Source organism: Meriones unguiculatus, chromosome 10, assembly GCF_030254825.1.
Source record: "Meriones unguiculatus strain TT.TT164.6M chromosome 10, Bangor_MerUng_6.1, whole genome shotgun sequence".
Classification (NCBI taxonomy): domain Eukaryota; kingdom Metazoa; phylum Chordata; class Mammalia; order Rodentia; family Muridae; genus Meriones; species Meriones unguiculatus.
In genome coordinates, this window is record NC_083358.1 from 95,688,653 (window position 1) to 95,712,721 (window position 24,069).

The following is a 24,069-nucleotide window of genomic DNA, read 5'->3' on the forward strand; positions in this document are numbered from 1 at the left end:
TTGCCTCTGGTTGCTGCCTCTTCCTATTTGCTGTGTTACATAAAATGTCCAGTTCACATTTCACCAGATGACCTCACACGTTGAATCTGTTGACAGGAAGCATGTCACCTAAACGAGGATGTGTCTGTCATGCTTGAGAGCATTTACAGGCCTAGACACCGGATTCTACTTATTTAACTCCTTTATCGCCATCACCAAAAGTGTCATTTTTGTCAATTGTGTGAATGGCTCATTGGATCCAAGCTTTTAATTTCGCTTCCCACCAACTTGAACACCATCATCATTTCCCTTTCTGAGCATCACATACATAGAACAATGAATAGTAAAAACCCTGAGAGGAATCTTGCTACTCCTGCTGGCCAGCTCCTCTGGGTGGGAAAAGCAGTGCTCTTTAAACAGCCATTCAGAGCTTCTCAGAGGTAATTGAAAAGAGGAAATACTCGGAAGACAGAAGATAGAAAGTGGCAATGCATAAGCATTACAAATATGCTGGGTCGTCCTCCTGGGGACCACTGTTCACTTTAACAGCTGGAAGAGAAAGCTCAGGGCTGCCCCCGGTTGTGAAATTTCTCCTGATTCAGCAGTCATGCTAGGAGCCATTGCTTTCCAGCTGCAGTTCTTGTTTTCCCCTGATATTTGACTTTGATTTAGAGTTGTCAGACAAAGCCCACCTGCCTCTGCCGTATCAGACACCTGGTGCCACCCTTGAGTGGTGGGGCTAGGGCATCAGGAATTGTGCTGTGGAAAGTGCCAGAACTCTCCACATACTAATGGCTCCATTCAGAGAAGCCATGAGAGGCAAATACTGGCACAGGCAGCTTGGTGGCAGCGAGTGGTTCGGAGTGTACATAATATAAGATTCTATACTAAATGCATTCAAAACCTGAAATTCCCGTATTGCCAAAACTCCCCATGTGATACACACAGAGAGAGCACATTTGAGAGAGCAATTTCAGGCATTTCCAACATCGCAAAGCACGCCTACTAGCCAGCGCCTCTGTTACTCTGTTCTCAAATCTAAAAGAGTCCTCAGTTCTCGTCTGCAAGGTAGATTTTAAAATACTGACTTGGAAATCCGTGCTGCTTTTTGTTGTTGTTGTTTTGTTTTTAAATCTTTGCTGGTAGAGAATACTGAGAATACCAAGTATGTCTAAACTTGACCATTCCATACCACCAAACTATCCAAGTTCCACCATAAACGGTCTGTGAGCTACCGCCAGAGTTCCTCATCAAGTGCAGGCTCAGTTGCAAGAGAAGAAATGCAGCAGCCAGGTCCTGTCTGACAGGTGATCAGAAGGCCCAGTGGAAATGAAGCATGTAGCTCTGCCTTTACTTTAGGTAGAAGAAATACAGGGCCTCACCTTGGGCTATGCTTTGCATACTAGTGCATGCACGTTTGAATGTGTGTGTTTCTGAATGAGAGAAACAAAGAGTATCAAAGTCTTAAAAAGCTGCATATACAAAGATAAGAGCTAAGAAGTTTGAAAAAAAAAAAAATCAGCCCAACAATAACACGGCCACACAGCTTGAAACCTACATCTGAAGTCACATTTTTAGCTGTGTATGTGAAGGGGGGAGGGAGAGAGAGGGAGAGGGAGAAAGGGAGAGGGGGAGAGAAAGAGGGAGAGAGAGAAAGAAAGGAGGGAGAAAGAAAGTGAGGAGAGAAGGAGAGAGAGAGATGGAGGGAGAGAGAGGGGAGAGAGCACAGTGTTTCATGAGTTGCCTGTGCTCAGAGTTACAAAGTTCAGAGGTACTTAGGTGCCAGTCCTTGCCTTCAGCCTTGTTTGGGACAGGGATTTCCTGGTTCAATGACTGCAGAGGTGAGGCTAACTGTCTGGAGAGCATCTTGGGGTTCTCCTGTATCTGCCCCAAGAGACTGCAGTAAAAGTGGGTAGGAGTACTGAGATTATTGGCCTGTGCTACTACACCCTGGTTTAAGTGCGTTCTTGCGATTTCAACTGAGGTCATCCTGCCTGTATATCAACCTTGGAGTCAAGACTGTTTTCTCTGGGGATAATCGCTGCTACGGCTCTGTAGAATATGACACCCTTCTGCGCCTCACCCTTCTCAGTGCCAATGACACCGTCACAGGGGCTTGAATAGTCAAAGCACCTTCCTGTCCTGAAATGTTATGATCACAAAATCTCACAAATGGACTGAACTGTATGCACACACGTCAATTTCTGATAAGAATAGTGATCATTTTAAGATAATAAAATTGTATGAAGCTACCTCTGTGTATAGGGAGCATTTATACATTCTCTCCTTCTACAAGGGAGGTAAGTATTTTCCTCATTTTGTAGATGACAAAGCCAAAAATTAAAGGGATCGTTTTTTCAACTGAAAACACTTTAAGTAGCACAGCAGCTGCTAGTGACTGTTTATTGGTGGTCATGTTTATGTTGCCTTTTTATAAGATTTTGCCATTTTTACTTCACAGATTGAGAAAGAACCTTTGATGAGGTCTTCCAGGGATCAGCAAACGTTTTCTCTAACGACTTAAATAATCCCTATGCTAAGCTCTATAGGTCATACAGCTGGTCACAACTGCTGACATACCAACAGCATTCACATGTGAAAGGTGATGATGTCCCCAAAAAACCCCTTTTATTTATTAAACCAAAATTGAACTCTTATACAGATTACACATGTTAAAAATATTATTCCTTTTCCTTTTATTTCAATTATTTTAAAATAATTAAGGAAATATTTAAAATTGAAATAAATTTTAAAATTTATTTATTTTAAATAAATAAAATAATTATTTGTTTATCATTCAAGGATAAAGAAGGCAGGCTAGGCTTTGCCTTGCAGCCACAGCTTAATTTATTCTAAGCTCAACACAACAAAGAAAGCGGTGCTAGCAAATGAATGGAGAAAATGTGAAGCAGGGGTCAGGAGATATGGCAAGAGGAAAGACTTTTCATTAAAACCTTGACATGGATAACACAGGGCGAGGGGATCTAACAGGTTCATATTCGCAGGCCCCTAATTGACCTTAAGGAAAAAAAAGTTAGGATTCCCAGAAACATGAAAGCTTTGACCATTTAATTTCCAGGACGAGATCACAGACATGGTCGATACCAACTGTTTAAAGGCCTTAAGAGCCAGCCAAGCCAATTTAGCATCAATTTAGTACAATCAGCAACTAATAAAAGAGAAGTCAGGGTGGCCATAATATAATCAGGACTGTTCATGTCAAAGGGAAGAATTATTGCGCTCCATACCACGTGAAGGACCGATCACCTTGAATTTCAGCAGAAAGCACCACTAAGAGACAATGACACGAATAATACAACGCTCTGATGCCAATGCCATAGAAAAATACATTTGTGGCATGTAGAGGATGTAGTCATTTTTTGCCATCACCTTTAATATTGCCAGTAATTATCCTTAATCCAGTGCATGTCAGTTCTGTGAACCCATACTCTTTCTGCTCAGATTCCTTTCTGAGTGTGACTGAGTTTATTAAACCCAAGACCTTGTGAATTGCCCACAGAAATGATGCCATGACCCATCCATATTCAAATGCACAGATGCTTTTCACCCCATAATTTTCAAATTTTCTGTTTTTAAGAAGTCTGGTAAATATTTAGTGCCCCTTTGCTGGAAGGAGTAGAAGTCTGTGTCAATACACAATGAATTATACCAGCAGGCACCATACAGATTGCCAAAACGCCACTTATGTTTTCACAGTAAATTAGAAATAATTTATAAGATATATTTAATGATATATTTTAAGTCTTCCCTATTTTCTGACATTGTAATATTAACTTAGTACAGTGTGCTTACTTTTTTATAAAAGTAAAGAGGTGCAAAACACCACAAAACAGTGAAATACTATGTAATCGTTTTAAAGAATTACAGTCAAACTTTTAAAATATCGCTATAAATTTTATGGACTTAGTTCATACATTAGCTTGTGTTCTTTATCATGAAATTAATAATATGCACAATTGTATTACTCACATAGGATTCAAACACAAAAACACAAATTTTCGTGGAGTGTCTGTTCCGAAGGGTCCTAGTGATTGAGGCTACTGTCACTCCGTGGTCCATGCTGCTGCTGACCCTGGTTTCCTGGGATCACATTACACTTCTGTGCTTTCTAATGGAAATAAAAACGAAAGATTCCTAAAGGATGCCCGGATAAATATGTCTATAAAATGAGAATTCTATTTAATTATATGAAGCTTTGAAAATTTTAATATACTGTGAATTAATTCTTTGAGAACTTCATGCATATACATGTGTTCATAAACATATTTGAATAGAGAGACAGTTTAGTCACATTTACCTCCTTCAACCCCTCCCAGAACCCCCAATGTATCCCTTCCAACTCCATATCTTCTTCGTTTTAAGAAGATAGTGTTTCCCATAAATACAACAGTTGTGCGGGTATGTTTTGATGTATAGTCAACCTACCAGAGACCACACGCCAAAAGAAAACTGACTCTGTCTTTACTAGCAGCCATCAACTGTCAACTGACCCTCCTCTGGGATTCAGATCTCACATGCCTCCATTTTGTATTCCATGCTGAAATGCTGGCTGGTTTAATAGCATGGGTGCAGCTACAGCAGCTGTGAGCTCATGAGTACAATGGTCCTGTCACATTCATCCCAGTTCTCTCCAGCCGTGTTCTTATCGTCTTTCTATGCCCTTTCCACTAGGTTCTCTGTACTAGGGAGATAAGACTATGACACATATGTCTCATTTGTGCCCAAACGCTCTACATGCATGTACTTTCTGCATTTGGACAGTACTGGGTGTCTTTATTAATCACTGTGCACTACACAAAAATGCTTCTCTGACAATGACTGAGAGCTTCTAAAGTAAATGCTTTTAGAGATGTGTATTTAGAAGGAAGCTCAGTGTTGTATCTATTTAGCAAAGTGTAATAATAGGAGGTTCACCTCTAGGACCTAAGAGCTTTCCACCCATTGGTTCTTATGCAGATTTAGTCTACAGGATACGAGTTTCTTCTTAGGTTGTGGGCCTTAAGTCTAATCAAAATGCAGTTGGTTACTCCAATGACCTTCATGTTATTATTGTCATGTCTTGTAAAGCTGATCACTCAGAGTGTATTACAAAGCTCATAGGGTTTGCATCCATGCATGACTGTCTATGAATTTTCTCCCCCACTAGCCATCATAGTACATTATAGTATTATTAAAGCTAGGTATTGGAGTGAAGGCTTCCAAGACAGTACCAAATTTATTTCTGCCAGTCCTGTGACCAAAGTATGTGGAAGCTACTGCAATAGGGACTTCCTATCAAGTTCCGGTGGTCAACCAATAACAGTGATCAGTTTTGAAGGTTTTTGGTAACACTCCAAGCAGGAACACAATGTGAGATATCCAACTCCAGTACTGAGACTTTTATGTGGCAGCCCCTAGCTTCTGGAAGGAGCATTAGACCCCTTGTAAGGTAACTCAATTTAAGCATATTTGGAAGTATATAAAATGTTAAGTTTCTATACAGCCTTTTGTCAAATATCTCTTACCTCTCCTCAACTCTCTCTTCTTTCACAAGCAGTCTTTCCTTATAAGCTCCTCCTCCATTATTCTCTCTCCCTCTTTCATTTTGTTAGAGTGTCTCAATTCTTAGGATGGAGGAAATTGGGTTTCACCTAATAGAAGCATCCTATGAAGCCATATTAACACATCTCCTCAGCCTATACAACAAAATTTTGATCGAAATATGTAGAAAATTCACACATTTAAGCAAGGTAGTGGAAAGGCTTTCTTACGGAAACTTGTACAGTATTTTAACTCTCCTCTCTGGCCAACACATCCAGTTATTGAGTCACTCAAATCTTTTGCTTGCTGACTCTTGCAGTCTGTAGAAAAGAAAATAACATCAAATTGATTATTAGCACAAAGCTTGACTTAGGGGAAACTACAGCAATAATTTATATATTTATTCACTAATTCATAAGGTCATTTGTTTACTAACTATTGAAGTCTGCTTGTATGCCAGGAATTGTGATAATTTTTTTTTTTTTGGCAACCAATGACATATAAAATGTGAGCCCTGCTCTCCAAAGGCTGACAAATTGAGAAGAATTTCAGTCAAATCAAACTTCATTTGTTCCTGGTCACAGTCAGAGAAGATGGACTCGTAAGACCACGTCCTAGCTGGTTTCCTGGTCATACATAGCTTTGACATACATGTTTTGAAGTTTATATGGACTGGAACCTTACAGAGTTCATATTAGTCATTCTTTTTAAGTCATACATTAATTAGAATGCAATAATATTGACAATGACCATGATTTCTTCAATGCTTTTTATATATGTCAGGCATTTATAATCTTGTGCACGGTCCATAAAATACTCTTTGTTGTCACCCACATTTTATAGACTGATGATAGGAGGCTCAGAGAAGCTACATAATTTTCTCAATACATTAAGATCTACCTTGGTATTTGAAATGATTCTTGAGCTTCAAAGATGGGTCAGCATATCAGAGCACTGGCTGCTTTTGCATAGGACCCAGGTTTGATTCTTATCCCCCAGATCCAGCCTCTCACGACCACCTGTAACTCTAGTTTCAAGGGATATAGCAGCTTCTTCTGGCTTCCATTATTATTTTTTGTTTTTTAATATTAGTTACAGTTTATTAACTTTGTGTCCCAGCTGTACCCCACTCCCTCATTATTATCTCCACATGCATGGTGTATATACATATACTCAGGTATGCACACACGTGCACAATAAGTAATGAAATAAAGAAAATAAGGCTATAATCTTTCGACCAGTATCATGCTCAATGCAGGGGAAATATTTAGAAACACAAAAATTTCAGCCTTAACCACAAATAAAAAAGCAAAAAATAAATAAATTTTAAAAAGGAGCTGTGGGTGACTCCTAATCATATTAAAGATTCAGAAGTAGAAATCAACATTTTAACCTCAAGTAGACTGAATTTTAAACAGCATGATTTTAGTTGTCACTGCTGTTGTTTTGTATATTGTTTTTATCACTTAGTGTTTACAGAATAATAATAGCCATGAAACTGAGAGGGTGTACACTCTTGGAAAACTTTCGATAAAGGTCAAGGGTTCATCCACTCCTCACCTCATCAGCTTTTATGGGCATGTGTTTTTACAAATCCAAACCACATTAAAATAAGGAAAACCATGAACACTTAAACAAGTAGCCTATTTGTTTTCTTTCATCCATATAATTTAAGAGTGTTTAATATTTGATAGGTTAATAATAAATATTTTAATATAGTATATTGCACTTGGATCTGAATATATCAAAGGATATACAAAGTGAGCTACCAAAGATAAACTTTTATTGAGAACATGAAATGGAACATAAAATTTGATGGCAATTATCATTTAATCTATTCATGTTTAGAAACATATTGAAAGAGGAACACATAACTCAGCTAATTGTCATGAATTATTAATTGCTCATTTGAAAAGCGATGAGCAGGACGGTACTTGTTGAAAATCTTCTCTTTTCAGTGGCTTTAACCTTTAGGTCATTGGTCTTATGAGAACAAAAGGGAAAAGAATGACAGCAAGATTCTTTTCTTCCCAAACTGAAAAGTGACAAGACACTGAACATATCAGCAACTGGACAGTTAATCAAGACTGAAGAGAAATAGCTGCTACTGGCCTCACTCCCGCATCCTTAAGTATGATTCTCTGGGAATAAGCCCCAGGCATCTAAATTTTACTAAACACCCAGTTGATTGTGATATGAGGTCAGGTTGAAAGACTATACATTCAGCGTTTATACATTCTCAGAAAGATGTACTCCGTCCATCAATCAACTTATGATAGACAAAACCCAAAGTGAAATGCAAGCTGGGCTCCAACTTGCCAAGACAGTGAGAGTTGGAGATGAGAGGCCTCACAACACAAAGATGCCAGTGCCATCCCACCACTGTGGCCAGATCCAGAAAGTGTTTCCCCGAGATGGCAAAGAGCCAGTCAGCCAAGCAGGCTAAGATGCTGGTTATGTTTATATTTTAAACTTTCTAATTTAAATAGTCTCTTCTTTCTCAAAAATCAATGTTTATATTTTCCTGTGGCATTAATTAAAAAGAAAACCTTCAAAAGTAGAAGTTTTTATTTTTATAAACATGGATTTAAAGAGTCAACACCATAGCTGCTATAATGATATAACTGATTTATAATTGACTTTTCTGGAGGGAACTGAAAACTTAAGTTACCAAATTTCCTTTATCTTAACACATACGATTACCATTATTCTAAATATGTGTCTTACCAGGGTCTCAATTGCCATTTAAGAATCAACTTCCTGGTTGCTTATTTACCTTGATAAAATATTTCTATAAAAGAGAAAAGACAAGTACCTACAAAGAAAGAAAAATATGTAACTCCTTTGTTCATGGTAATAGCTATCTTCCATTCTTCACAAATTTGCTTATTCTATTTATTTTATAAATAAATTGGATTATTAAAATACATTCACACTTGGTTTGAGGATAATAAAATGAAGACTTTATATAGATGACAGAGAAATTTAAAGATGATAGACAAAACATAGTATTTGCAACTTTGGTTAATAAACCTAAATTCTTACAAAGTCAAAGAACATCCTACCCTATTATTGCTGCATACTTCATAATGAAAAGAAGAGGCTTCATTTACCCTCAATTTGCTCATTAAATGAGAAGAAAAGTGGAATCAACTGCATATCTGTGACTGTTAAAATGCACAATGCATTCAAATGGTTAGCCTGGTTTCTGACACACAGCATGAACATTTAGTGAAACATTCTAACCATACAAAATGGTATCTATCTTTACAGATTCAGCCCCAACAGTTTGAATTAGCACACTTAAAGAAGCAATCATACCACAAAGAAATGAAAACAAAGTGAAATATATGTTAGTCATGCTTATTTTTTTAAAAAAAGAAAAGAAAGTCTAAAAAAATGTGTTAGATCTACCAACCATCATTATGCCCTTTTGTGTTTATTTTAAGCTGTCATTGTTACCTATAAATGCAGCATTTATCTTATATTTTATCTAAAACAAGTGTCCTTCAGTATAAAATAAGTAAATAAAACCTTTTATTATGAATTTTGATCCACTGAAATATACCTTAACCTTAGCAGCAATTCTTTTATCAATTTTAGCATTATCCTGAATCCTAGAAATCACACTCTAATGCTAAAATGACTGCCTGCCAGACATGTCTTGAATTATAAGGATCCCTAAACATACCAAAACTAGACTCAGCTCTCCTTTGGGACTTAAACCAATTTCTCAGGAGTGATTGTAGGACAGTTGCAATCCTTTGAACCTCCATCAGACCTATTGAATACATGCTATTTTCAGCTTGGTGACTATTGACACCCTCCAGGATTTGTATGTCAGAAATGCATTCAGTCTCTGTTTTTTTAGAACTCCTCCAGAGACTTTCTGCAGGGTTAGATGGCTATTCTTAGCAAGTTCACACTATATGCTATTTTTTTTTCCAGCAAAGTTAAGGTTTCTCATCTTACACTAGCAAATTGAGACTCTTAAACTTTAAAAAGAATAAGCTTGTTTATTCTTATAGATCTTTAAAAGTAGTATGTGTAACAACTTAACCACATGTCATGCTGTCCTTGAAGTGAAGTTGAATTTTCGTAGTGAGTCAAAAAAGCATTAGTGGTAAGAGTATAAGTTAATAATTACTCTAACTTTCACAATGCCACTCTCGCCACAGAATGTAAAAGTGAAATGGAAGCATAAATTCTAAGGAGGAGGGAGAGTGGCAGTGTGACTGTGTCACAGTCCCCTGCTTCACACTTATACAGGTCACACTGTTTAACCAACATAACCATATAACCAACATAGTTACACAGGTCACACTGTCATGGATCAACCAACTGTATTGACATCTAAAATTCTCTTCCTGTATTCTTCACTATTGTCATATCGTCTTATGCTTTGGCATTGTCTTAGGTATTTTTTTTTCTGTTACTGTGATAAAACACCATGGCCAAGGCAACTTATGAAAGAAAGCAATTAATTAGGGGCTTATAGTTTCCGAGTTTTAGAGTTCATGGCCATCAAGGAAAGAAGCATGGCAGAAGACAGCAGGCATGGCATTGAGCAAGATGGAGTGAGTTCCTTGGGACTTTAAAGCCCACCACTGGTGACAGATCTCTTCCAGGACGACATATCCTAACCCTTCTCAAGCAGTTCTACCAACTGGAAAGCAAGTATTCAAATATATGAGGGTATGAGTAGCTTTTTCTTTTTACTACCACAGAACGAATGTACTAGTCACTGAAAATACATGTTTAGTGAAAAACCATCAAAGGAGAAATAAACAATATTAAAAGCACTGCTCTATACGAGAAAGGTAGGAGAGATATGCCAACCAAGAGATAAGTGTTTGTTGACCCCATGAACCATACACTCCCATGAACAGTATATAAGAAGGAAAACCAGTTTAATACAGGCCTCCTTCAAAGAGATATGAAACGTGAGAGGATTAGAGCAACACACATGAAGCCACAGAGTGAAGCACAAGTTCCCTACCCCCTGGTGGACGGGGCATTGTAATTACCCTGACTGTAAAAGGAAACTAGGCACTATTCTAGTCTCCTTCTGTGTGAAGTTTTCTCATGGTGATCAGAATGATGTCCATACCCCTTATTCAATGTATACAGTAGAGAAAAATTATGACTTATCAATCCTAAGAATTCACTTCTCAAAAATGAAAACCACACCTCAGAGGGCTATTATCCAATTTATATTAAAGGCTTAAACAGTACTTAGAAGAATTCCTGGTATGTAAGCAGCTCCATAAATAAACTTTATTAGTAATATCATTCTGCTATAAGCAGATGCCAGTAGAAAAGCTTAATGGAAATCTAGAAAGGATTCAAAAATATCACGGATCAATTGTTAAACCTGTAAATGCATATACCAATCACAAGTGTTACTATTTAAACCAGATTTTCAAGACAGTTAAATGTGAGTGTCCATTGTAGGAATATAAGAGAATGCTGGTCTTGAGCTGTGTCCTCAGCACAGCTTCTTTAATGTGGAAGTGTCATGGAAAATAAGGACTTCATTGTCGTTCCTTTTTCCTCATGGTGTAGCAGGCATCACTGATCTGCTCTTCCATCTCCAAGAAGTTTAACCAAGTTCTTCAGAATACTTGAATCCTGAGCCTCACTCTGGGTTGGTGATTCTTTCCTCTGGGTCCCTGGAGTGAGAGAATAGGACTTACACTCACCATGACTCACTTCTCCAAGTGTAACTGCACATCCTAAAACAATGGTTTGCACTAATCATCTATCCAATGGGAAAAAAAAAAGTTCACATCTCTGTCCCATTTTAGATTCAAATATTATTTTGTGAAACACTGCAGTCCATTGTGTTTTTTTTTTTTTCATATAATGGAGGTTAAAGGTAGTCTGTTGTTTCCATAGAATCAGGAAGAAAGGTGCTACCTGGCTTTAGCTCCAAATTTAACATCAGTACAAAAAAAAAATGCTCCTTTAGAGCATGGATTTCTGTCTAAAACTTCATCCAGAAACCGACAGTCAAAAGGACACTGCAAGCGTGTTTGCTTTCATGAGAAGACAGGAGTTCACTGGGGATCTTTTCTGTCCCTCAGCATGGTCCTAGTTTCCAGCCACAGAATATCATTATTCACTGAAGAGTGGATTTGAAAACATCGTCCAAGATCATGACCAAAGCTCTCCCAGGGAGAATTCAGTACAGCAAAAAGTCCTGTTTTTTCCCCTTCAATGTACTTAAGATTTTCCTGCTGACTGTGTCTCTCTTTTCAAACTGCCATGACTCTAATAAGTAGCAGAGATGAATGTCATGCAGGAAAATTGAATTCCTTATATAAAAAAAAATGTTCATGCTATAAGCATTTTATAAATTAAATTATACCAAAAGTATTTCAGTAACAAGTGTATCATGGGCCCTTGGTGGGCTTAGATATGCCACATATATTTCATCGATTCTCTAAATAACCCTGCAAGGAGATCCTAACACATTTACTTTGTAGATAAGGAATTCAAATTTCAGAGAGATTAATTTGTTTAAACTGGTAGGTGACATTGTAAAGCCAAACTTCAGATCTGACTCTTTGCCTTATGTTCTAAGAATGCTCAGTACAGGAGTTACAAACTAGACCCATGTCTAACAACCGTGCCTCACAACCAAGAGGGGAACAGGAGAAAACAATGTCTCATCACAGCCCAGGTAAACCATTGGTTTGCTTTCGGCGGGGAGTAAACAGTGCTCCGTGGCCATTAGTATTAGTGGCCATGAACATGAAAAGCACCACACAACAGAGAAAAGAGGGAAAGAACTCTCTGGCTTAAAAAAAAAGCATTAATGACAAGTATAACAAGTGATTCTATGTGTGTGTGTGTGTGTGTGTATGTGTGTGTGTGTGTGTGTATGTGTGTGTGTGTGTGTGTGTGTGTGTGTATGTGTGTGTGTGTATGTGTGTGTGTGTATGTGTGTGTGTGTGTATGTGTGTGTGTGTATGTGTGTGTGTGTGTATGTGTGTGTGTATGTGTGTGTGTGTGTGTGTGTATGTGTGTGTGTGTGTATGTGTGTGTGTGTATGTGTGTGTGTATGTGTGTGTGTGTGTGTGTATGTGTGTGTGTGTGTATGTGTGTGTGTATGTGTGTGTGTATGTATGTGTGTGTGTGTGTGTGTCTTTCTTTCTCATCACTTTATCTTCTGCCGATAACAGTAAATGTTTATTTACTGCCCTCTGTGCAGTAACCTTTTTCTCTGACTCAACAGCAAATGCAGTGCCCGCTTGCACGCTTGGAACACACGGGTTATACTCAGGAGCCCAGCTCTCGAAGGAAGTGCTCAGGTGTGTGTGGAGAAAAGATCCTGCAATGATGCTTACCACTGAGGATCTGGCAATGGGTCCCTACCAGCCTAGCTGTTAAAACAGTGAGGTGTCCTTCTGACGATATGTCAGCTCAAGCCCACACGTCTATTCTCATGGAAATGTCACTGTGGTTTTCTGACCAATTACATCTGTTAAAATCGCTAATAAATTAACATCAAACAGTAGCCCATTTGGCAGACCCCACAACAATGACCTTCAGAAGTCAACACCCCAAAGGAAAGAGAGAAGAGCACATGTAAGTACTTAGATATATTTAATGAACAGATTCAGATAAAGGGATAAAGTACCCCATATCTGCTAGCATTATTATGGCAGACTTTTTTTCTATCATCTTATTTAGTGTTCACTATGTTTGTAGAATAGGACATCATGTTCACCATTTTAAGATGAAAAAAAAAAATACCCTAAAGCTCGGAGAGGTATAAAAAACTTGTGCAAACTCACGAGATGTCAAGGGCAAAGAATAAGCCTCAGAAATCGGTTCCCTTTCCTTTTTATTCCACACCAATTGCATTCATCCTTCAAGTTCTGTGTATGGAGGACTGGATTCTGAGAACTATGGTAAGCCTTGTGGGGGAGATGAGAAAATAAGTGAGGTGAAGTGAGAAAGATCGGTGAGCATGGTAATTTTTAGAAGGAATCAATTGTCGGTATCCATAGTGTCGCCCAATAACCAAGCGTGGAGATTCTCAGGACTATGGGACTGAATACTTGATTCTGGGCAGAAAAGATTTCCTTCTCTTCCAAAACAATGGGTTTGTTCTTCATCAACAGCTGAGTCAGTGCTCGTGGAAAGTAATAAATTCCTTAATCGTTTTGAGGGTCCAATATTCTCAGATAGCCAGGACAGCCAAGAAGTGATTGTAGGATGCAGGTCTGTGGTGACGTGGAAATTAACTGCTATTGCATTGCAGCCATTTCTGTGAAATGAGGTGACAGCCCTGAATAGCATAGCAGGAACAATGTGTGGAAGGGCCTTTATTGTGGTAGCAGCTTTCACAATGCCATGTCCATCTTACATGGTCAGGCTCCCCCTGTTGCCCTGGAGACAAGAAAAGGCAAGAATTCTCTTCATCATCAAATCATTAGCTGCTAGTGGCAGGCAGACTCTCTCGGCTCCATGTCCTATGCTTGTCATCTGTTCTAGAAGGGTGTGTGAGGAGTAGAGATGGTTTGATCTACAGCTGCACCTACTGAAAGCAGGATCTTTGTAAATATGGAGTAGCCCTCAGTCAGGTTTAGAACGATTAGCCTGGTTTGAGAAGAAATGGGTGTTTCCTCAGACTAAGATACGATGACTCATTCTGAAAGAAGGCAGGGCACTTCATCTTCATGTGAGGTGAATAACTAATGAGAGACAGGGCTGTGAAACGGGACTGTGGGAGGCACCCTGAAACATTGTGACTGAGTTGCATGAATGGCTCTGCTTAAGATAAAAGACTATGAATGACAAGGTGACTCACAGTAATTTCTGTTTGGATGAGCCACAGGGTTACATGCCCGCAAACTACTTGATTTCACAAAATTAAAACTCCTTAAATATCAAGATTTCTCTCTCTGGTCCTGATGTGAAACTTAGGGATGATGAATGGAATTCGGACACCTGGAGTACCAGTCTGGTTATAGATATACATCTAATTCTGTTGAGTCTGTGTAGGATCTCTCTTGCTCAGCCAAGTGAGCCAAATGTGAGCCAAACATCTGTTTTTAAGAAAAGAAAGCAGCAACACCAAAGGGCTGAGTCCGCTTGTTTCCTGGGAATACTGGCTGAAACTGAGGACATCCTTTGAATACTACTCTGAGCCTCATCTAGTCTGTTGTCATCAGTGAGGGTTGAAGCTAGAGAGACCCTTCTAATCCAGGGATAATTGTTCCACTACAATTCAGGTCAGTCTGCAAATGACTTCGTTCTGATCTGCAGTGTACTCTGTTGCTTACTTAACATCATACAAGGACCTCAGCCTAGAAGGTATTCTTGTTTTAACGTGCCATTGGCTCTAAGAGGTCCACTATTAAAACAGAAAGCCTCCACATGATCATTTTGGAATGATGGGTGGTAGATGTGTGGCATTACATACTTAGTATTGTACATTAAAATCAATGCACACATGAGCGAATGATTCTTTCTTAAAAAGCTGTAAGATACGGGAGGACCTCCCCTGTTAGGGGTCTAGAGGAGTGGCATAGGGAGAGAAGAGGAAAGGAGAGTAGGATATGGAGGAGATGAGGGAGGGGCCACATCTGGGATACAAAATAAATAAATTGTAATAAATAATAGATAAAAATATCCTGGAAAAAAAGAAAAATATGTATCTTGGGTATTCATTTAATAATCTGATAAGGACATAAATTTGTCTGGAATTTGTTTTCTTGTTTTGAGTTATCTAGGAAATGCTATTCATTCTTTTCCTCTTGTAATAATTTATTTTTATTAAATTTTTGCAACAAAAAATTCTAACATTCTTTTAAAATTATTACAGCTTGAATCTTACATAAGCTGCCAGAATAAATTATTTATGTTGGAAGACTTATGACTTTTTTGCATAAGGATATGTTTGCCTCCTAATGTATTAGAATATTATGAATCTCATACTTTGCCATAATATCTCAAAAAGCAGAACATTATTTTCCTGCCATTTGTGTGTTGCAAGTATTATGAAAAAATTTTTCTCTGCAGACATTTCTTCTTCATTTTGTAGAAGAGGATACTTGTCTATAGAAAAGGCTGCTTCCTCAGTGGGATACATTCTATTCCACCAATAGAAAAACCCAGTTTTTCAAGAAACCCTAAGTACAAATCTGCACAACTGCAACCTATTCTTTTCAGCATGTTTGGTCGTCTTATTCACCATATGCTGCTGTCATAGACTGAGACACACAGAACAAACAATGAAGAGCTGTTTCAGAATTTCCCGACTTTCGATCTATTAATCAGATTAATGAGGATAACACATTGGTTCCACTGTTATATCTCTCCAGTGGCAATCTTCTAAAATTAGGGACTGCCAATCTAGGGGGAGCAGAACTCTATATCATTTTAAATTTAACTTCAGCCTACTCAGGTGCTGTTAGAGGTGATTAAAGGAGATTTCTAGCCATTGTATTCAGCTCAGTAGTCTTGAAGTTCAAAAGGTAAAAAGCACTTTTCACCATAAATAAACTGAGAGACAAAATTATTTTCAATGAAGTTTCAATTTCAGTGAAAATAAAGTAGGTAATTACATTGGCTATTATTGAGGTCACTGCTTTCATTGACCATCTGGTTTAAGACTAAAAAATAGGTATCATTTGTGACAGGGACAGAAATGAGCAGTGTCCATTGCTTCTTTTTTAAAGTCCTGTAAATTCAGTTAATTCACATATTAACGATCTTCATGAAGCAATTATTGGGGGATGAGGGGGATGACCTGATGGCCTTTTAGAAGGTAAATTACTCAGGAGAGTGGGGTGAAGGGGAGGAAATGAATATGTCATATATTACCATTAATTATTATTGCCACATTTCCATAGTTACTGTTTTTTTGTATGACGGTTCATATCAGAACACTGTTGCATGCCAGAAAGAAAATGGTAGGCCTGATTTATCATTCCAATTTCTGTGGTCTTTATATGTGGAATCTTAAATTTTATTTTCAAACTTGAAACATTATTCCCTAGTAAGGAATAAGATTTAATTTTTTCCTAATTTTGCTCCACTGTCTGTCATCTTAGAAGGAGTCAAAACAATACAAGAAATTGTGTAGATGTTCTTTTAAGTCCCTTTCAATGCATAATGTCTATTCTATATTTATTATTTTCTTCTACATCTGAGAAATGTCAGCACTGGATTTTTTTTTTCATACGTGTTTATGCTACCTCTTATTCCTGGAGCATACCAAAGGTGAGAAAGTTCCATTTCTTTGCTTTGTCTTCCTTTGCAACTTTTCAAAGACATAAGCATATTGTTCAAAGAGAGCGGGAGATGCTTTTAATATGATTTGAGTCTTTTACTTTAGTGTGGCTTTTATTCGCACAGCCTTTGTAAAAATCCTGGTTCAGTTGTGTTGTGTTTTGCTTTCCTAACACAGAGGCCACTCGCTTCAGGTTGTGCTATTCATTCAGTTTCAAAATAGCACACACACTTTATGAAGTGCTCTTTTTCTGAGTCCACAGTTGCCAGACAGGCTTTTAAAACACCCTTGCTGTCGAACAAAGATGCCAACCTAAAAACAGGACTTTAGGAGCTGGGGTTGGAGCAAAGCAAAGTAGGAAATAAGTTTCCAGGAGGAAAAAAAGAAGCCCGTGTTTTCAGTTTGAGGTCATTTCTATTCAGTCAAGTGGTTAGGAATTATTCACAGTCAAGATTAATGATCTTGTGGAGGGAGGGGCTGGGCAGCGTCCCCAGAAATTGCTCCTGACAAAATTCATTATGCAGCAACTCTCACAGGGAAGTGGGTGTTAAAACGTTATTGGAAAAGAGGCAGAAACCACCAACATGGCACATAGAGCCCTTCCAGGGCAGGGCTAGGGGAGGTGGAATTTAACACTGAGCTGAACAGCCAGGTGCGACTTGCAGAGTAAATGATTTACTTAAGGATTTTCTCCTGGGGTGGCAAAAAAAATAAATAAATAAATCACAAACCAAACACCTGCCCTACCCTCAGCTATCCAGATTGACACTAGGAAGTTCAAATGAAGTCATTGCCGGGAAGTGCAAGTGTGACTCCCTAGCCTCCACCCACAGCCACAGCCACCTCCACACTGACTTTACTCTGTTCCTTTGCGTTTCTTTAGAACACCGTGAGCAGAAAACACGGTCCTAAGCCAGGAGACAAAACCCTTTAAAAGCAGTACTTAGTGCAAAGAGCATGCAGGCGGGTGCCGGCAGAGGCTGCTTCCAGAGGTTGTAAAGGCACAGTTTTGCTTATTGTCACAAGCTTCATGACCAGTAACTAGGTCTGGTGCCTAGTTGCTTAGTTCTGCTTTTTCCCAGTACCTCACTCCTGGTCCCCTAGCCTGCTTGGGTCATTAGTGGCTTTGTTTACCATGAGACATGGTTTCTCTGCTCTCCTCTCAGAACAAGCTGACTTCATGTCTGCCTTCCGAGAGATCATTTCTGCAGGCAGCACCAGCTTTGCACTTCGGAAGAAGCTTGGCAATTAGACGACACAAAGAAATCCAATAGTTTCCTATTTGGAATATAAAATGATTTCCTCCATGGCTGGTGCGATGATATTGCCTTCTTACAAATCTTTACATACCTGGCATCTCAGCTATGAGGCCTGTGAGAGAAGACTCGGCCCCATGTGAAAACATATCTGTGGTTTTTTGCACGGTCCTTCTCCCAGCCCCAGAACAACAGTCTCTGGCCCTGCTTTATGCCAAACTAGAAATTAGGAGGCAGCTCAAAAGTGGAAACGAAGGCTGAAAACTGTTCATCCATCACTGAGTAGTGATCTCTTCTCTGAGGGGATTTTCTGCTGAATTGCCAAGGGCATAATATTCCCCTGGGGCCAGGATGCATACACAACACCTGTAACACATTCTGTGATGGTTAAGTCCAGACGGCCCAGTAGCCCCATACATCTGGGTGATAATTGTGCCGTCCTGTTACTATCAGGTCTTAAAGCCAGAAGGTCAGAAGAGTTTAGCTAAGTGTGAGGCAGCAGCACAATTAAAATCCATCAGAAGAGCCTCATCAAGCCCATTATCTCTGTGCTATTTTAAGCCCTTAAGGGATGTGTTCTGCATCGTACAGTTTCCAGTTTATGCAGTAAATATGTTTGCAGCACACACTGTGTCAGACACTGTTCTGGTTACTAGGGTCAGCGTGGTAAGAGAGACAGGCACAGAGACACAGACGTTGAGCTCCTGGGCATGCAGTCCTATCTCCACTCATACGATGGTGTGAGAAGGTGGGGAATCATTTGGTGTCCTCATCAAAGGTCTCTCTACTTCAGCAGAGAGATCCAATGAGATATAAAGAGATAGACTGGAAAATTTTGGAAGATGAGTAGTCCAGAAAGAGTATTCCCCTCCTGATGAAGTCAAGATTGGCTCTCTCATAAAATAGAAGGCAAGAAGTGTGGTTGCTGAGTGATGGAGGGAGGTTAAGATGAAATGGAGGGAGGCAGGCATTGTATTGCTCACTATCTAGGAAGCCAGAGTAAGAGGTGTGGCTTTTATTCTGATCCCAGTGAGTATAGTGACAAAAAAAAGTCATGAGCATTATAGCACTGTGAACAATGGTGCTATAATGTGTCAGTGGAAAGGCCAGATAAGAGGAAGTGAGACCATAGTATTTTTAGGCAAGATGTATTAGCAGCTTGTGCTGTGTTCTGAGTAAAGCAGGTAATGAAAGTAGAAGGAGCCAGGACCTGCTGGAGTCTGTGACTGCCTTTGTACTTGGTACTAAATCTAAGTTTCTAGGTAGGTTAGAACAGAGATGTGCTTTTGCTCAGTGTTCTTGCCCCTATCACGCAGATAGCTCATTCTGGCAGTTCCTACCTAATTCTACTTCATGGAGAGAAAGATGGGAACAGGAGCAACATCATACAAACTTGTGAATGCTGGCTGATGTCCAGTTTGGTGGTCAGTCAGAGAAAAGAACCTAGTGACTATTTCTTCAGAGCAGGCTGATCCCACTCATTGCCATCCATTACCTCTGTGAGCCTGGAAAGCTCGTACACCTTCCTTGAATCTGGGATTCTTCATGTGATGCTGCCAGGGTAGGGGTACCTACCTTATAAGACGAACAGAACTAAATCAGAACATAAAAGGTACTTAGAATAAAGGTTAGTACTGACAGTGCTCAAAAAAAGAAATGGCAGCTTTCACATTTTCTTATCATTTGACATAATTATAATGATGTAACAACGAGATTTCTTTTCATCACTGAGCCTAAGAAGGTTCAGTGATGAAATTGCTGATAAAGAAATTATTTTTAAATATCTCTTCTAAATAAAATAACTAATGTTTTTGCTTGTTATATTCATCATATTTAATTCCATTTTTATAAACCTCTTTATAATCAAAATAGTTACCATCTGTGGACAATCTTTTAATAGATGGATATCTGTTTTCAGCTCCAAAACTATCACATTAGGTAACAACCTGCTACCCTCTTCACACACCTGGGAGTGAAGACTCAAAAAGGTCAGTTAGCATCTCAAGATCCAAAGTTATTGAGTTTGTAATCTAGGATGTGACTCTTGGTCTGCATGACTCACAATCCTTCCTAATTTTCTTTAATCGTGGGTAATACACAGACTTCACCAGGCTACCTCCAACTACCAAATCCATCATTAAAGTGACCAGGAAATTAGACTTCTCCCTTCTCCTAGCCTCATACCAGCTCAGGTTTTCAATGTGCTTGGACTAGTTTCCAATTAAGAATGGTCTGGGCTAAATTCTTAGCCTAGTTAGCATGTATTGATCACACATTTTGGTATCATTAGTCAAGCCACCCACATCAATATGAATTCATTATGGGCTTCTCAAGAAATAAACTGAAAATGGTTGGAAATCACTGGAAACTCTTTTTTTTTTTTTATTTTATATGGTCATTCAATCTTTTCCCATTATTTTCACTTTATTGCCCTTGGCAATGTAGTTTAGACTCTATTGATGTTAGCACTGTAAGCTAAATCTATATTATATGGTTTATCACTTGGCCATAAAAATTCATTTATCTTGAAATTTGGGCATGATTCTTCTTTACCGACTGAATTCTTTGTCATAAAGTTTTGTTGTGTGAGTTATGTAGTTCTAGAAAGAACAAGATACAATTTCAATTTATGATTCCTTTGTTTTTTCCACTTGCTCCTCCAAACAAGATGATGAATTTAAAATAGCAAGTGAACAACTGCAATATTAATTACAGCATTTTAGCTATCTAGGCATTACAGCTAACAAAAGCCAAAAGTTCTCCATAGAAAGCCGTGTAAAAAAAAAAATGTTTTTCAGAAGACTTGATTTTTAAACATGTGTCATGCCAGGCAAGTGTCCTGATGATAATATTCAGAGTCAATGCCATGTTTATTAAGTTGGTATCCTTATTCATCATTCATATCATCAGTGACTAATATTAAATAATACCTATAATGCAAGGAGAGTCAAATGTTTTGGGTAAGTTTGGAAGATTTGGGGTAGTTCTAAATCTTATTATACCAGTGATTCTAAACCTTCCTAATGCTGTGACCATTTCTACAGTTCCTCGTGTGGTAAGCATAAAATTATTTTTATTGTTACTTTATTTTTATTTTATTTTCTACTGTTATAAATTGTAATGTAAAAATCTTTGTTTTCCAGTGGTCTTAGGGAACCCCCATATGAAAGGGTCCTTTGAGTCCCTAAAGGGGTCTTGACCCACAGGTTGAGAACCACTGTGTTAGACTGTAAAGCAGGAAACTTCTAAAAATGTTTCCTAAAAATCAAAATGAGTGACGAGAGAATGAGGCTTCCACGTTTGAGTTTACACACTAGCCCTGCTCCTAACTCAGTATCTTTTAAAGTGTGTTTTTCTTTCTCCCTTCTTTGACATATGTGGAAACAACAGCTTTGTACTCAATAAAGCCTCTTACATAGCCTTTTGGAGAACGTGTAAGGGCTGTAGCGTCACACAGAACATCTTGGCTCCTCAGACTGTGGGATCTCATGTCAACAAGTCACCTCTTTAGCCATGACTCCTGTTGCATGACTTTCATGACAGGGGTGATTAAAGAATATGTCTAGGAGCCACATGTAGGGGATGAATGATAGACCAAATGTATGATTCCACTTCAGTCTAGTTTAATAAACCAATGGATTTGTTGGGGTTGCTTACAGCAGATGGATGAGGGGTTACTTTTATAAGCTTGGGGCAACAAGGCAACATCATTAAACCTGGGCAAAGCTCCACTGGCATAGGTAGCATCCCATAAAACCTGCATCCGTGGAGCGCCCTTCCCAACCCGCAGACAGCTCCGCTGAAAAGTCTCCTCCCCGGCAGCAATTGCTTATTGCCTACATCATGGGACTGGGTCATGCAAGTTTTATAACTCTTTCATGAGTTTCATGAGCCCTTTCCCTTCTCTCCACCAAGGAATGTTTCAGTCCAGAGGAAGGGGCTTCAAAAGAGCCTCGCAAAATAGGTGTGCCATGTTCTTATCCAGTCTAGCAGGTTTAAAGCTCATACAAATCATTTCTTTCTTTGCAGTCAGTGAATAAACTAGCCCTCCAAGCCAGCCATGGCTTAGACTCTAGGCTAGAGCCTTTAATTTTGTAGGTAGACCTGACTAGAATAATGAGTTATAACCTGCAACATTGTTAACCTTATTAAACCTTAGTTTACACCCGAAACAGATCCTATGAAGAATAAAAAGATGTTTGAAATCTTAAACAAGTTACGAGCACCCTGTCCAGAAAGGTGTGACTTGGGTTCATATGAATGATCAGTCGCAGCTGTGAGAGCAGACACCCGGGGAATGGGGATGAGTGGCAGCAGAGGGCTTTAGATTAACTCGGAGGCCTACACTCACTGGCCCTGTAAAAACACAATCAGAACCCTGGAAGATAAAATCAGATAAACCAACCACGGTGGGATCACTCAAATATGAAACAGCACATCCAGCAGCAAGAAAACTGTCTGGTGTGGGAGCAAAATAATACTGCCAAAATTAGCCAGGATGCTCATTTGGAAAGGACTGTAGATGGAGAGTTTGCCTCTCTTTCCTGTGTGTCTTTTCATGGGAATCATGTAACAGTTGATCATGGTTTTAATCCCTAGAGTAGTGGCCTAGATAGGAGCTAAGCCTATGACGCAATTCGGTGTAAGACCCTGAGGTTTGTAAACATGTGAACATGATTCCTATCTGCAGACTACAGAGCTGGGACATCCACCAAGTAAGACAAGCACCACCCTCTGGGTAGGTTCATGTGCGTAATTCCTTGTCACTCAGTCCAAACACGTTTCTCCAATCTTTCTTTGTTTGCTTTAATCCTCTCTTTAAGCTACTCTCCTTCTTCCCGCAAGCTGAGAAATAGAAGCAAAATATTGGAGGCAAGGATGAAAACTCAGATTACTTTTCCTCATGTTTCAGAATGATGTCTTCCCTCCATAGCCTTGAAAAATGTAGAGATTGTCTGACAAATCATGATTTGAAAAGTAAAAGGTTAGTGAGACTTTTCTATGACATGCCAGACAAAAACATTGATGCTTAGGATTCAAAGATAAAAAAAAATATGCCTGAGGTTACAGAAATAAAATAGATACCTACTATCCTCACTGAAAAATGCTAGCAAATGTGCCTCTGGTGACAAGCACCTGATCAGTGCGGACCACGAAAGCTGCAAAGCAATGTCCTACCTCTAATAGTTTGTACCATAGTTGAGAAAACAAGAAATGAGCATGGAGAAGGAATATTTATCACAGCCTTAGTAGAACTCAGAAGAGTGGCTGTCTCTATGTTAGGAAATGTTCTACTTTAGTCATACATATTAACTTATTTAATCTATGTAACAGTCTTTGGGGTAGACATCAGTAGTATAGTACTCAATAAAAAGTTGTTGTGCTATATGTTACTTATTGTTTTTTGCGCTATGATTATCATGGCGGTATTAGCTAACCTGCTATCACAAATAATAAGACACAGATACCTGTTAGACTTAGAATTGCCTATTTACCTTGGGCCAGGAAGATACTCCTACCTACACTGTCTGAATCACTTCACCATCCATCTCCCAGCCCCCACCCAATGCCATCCTCCTTAAACCTCCTATCTTTCACCCATAATCTCGTGGTACTTGCTTATATTCTTCATCTGGAGCTTTTCACGTCATTATTAGGATCCTTCCTCTGTCCACATGATGTTTTCTTCAGGCTAACCCATCCTGGAGTCCTTCTCCTTCCTCTCTTCTAGTCCTTATCATGATTTCTCGTGGGATTCTCCAAAGCCCGGAATCATTGGCCAGACCTATCCCATTCTGCCCTGCCCAGGTATAGGCTGTTTAATCAACCAGTAAGATATGATTAAACTTACTTAGGCAAGTTTACAAAACAAAGATAGGTGTGACCAGATCTTAGGTGCTGGTAATTAACATTAGGCCAACTCCCAACACATCAGGTATGACATTAACTGTTATGAATGGAATAACTGGCTGAGTGTCAGCCACAACCACCCAGCTCTCATTCTGAGGAAGCTGGCTGGTCAGACTCTAGATAATCTCATCAATG

The 24,069-nt window shown here is 39.0% G+C and overlaps 1 protein-coding gene and 1 long non-coding RNA gene across 10 annotated transcripts in view; one reads left to right on the forward strand and one right to left on the reverse strand.

Annotated features, from left to right (window-relative positions):
* The window catches only part of Ntng1 (netrin G1), a 346,569-nt gene that overhangs the window by 304,487 nt on the left and 18,013 nt on the right, over positions 1 to 24,069 (forward strand). The gene's annotated exons all lie outside the window — the stretch shown is intronic.
* LOC132656925 (uncharacterized) lies at positions 3,979 to 8,335 on the reverse strand. Its single transcript, XR_009594745.1, has 3 exons — positions 8,248 to 8,335; positions 5,751 to 5,840; positions 3,979 to 4,108 (listed from the first exon to the last, which is right to left on the reverse strand). It is a non-coding gene; the product is annotated as an uncharacterized LOC132656925 (long non-coding RNA).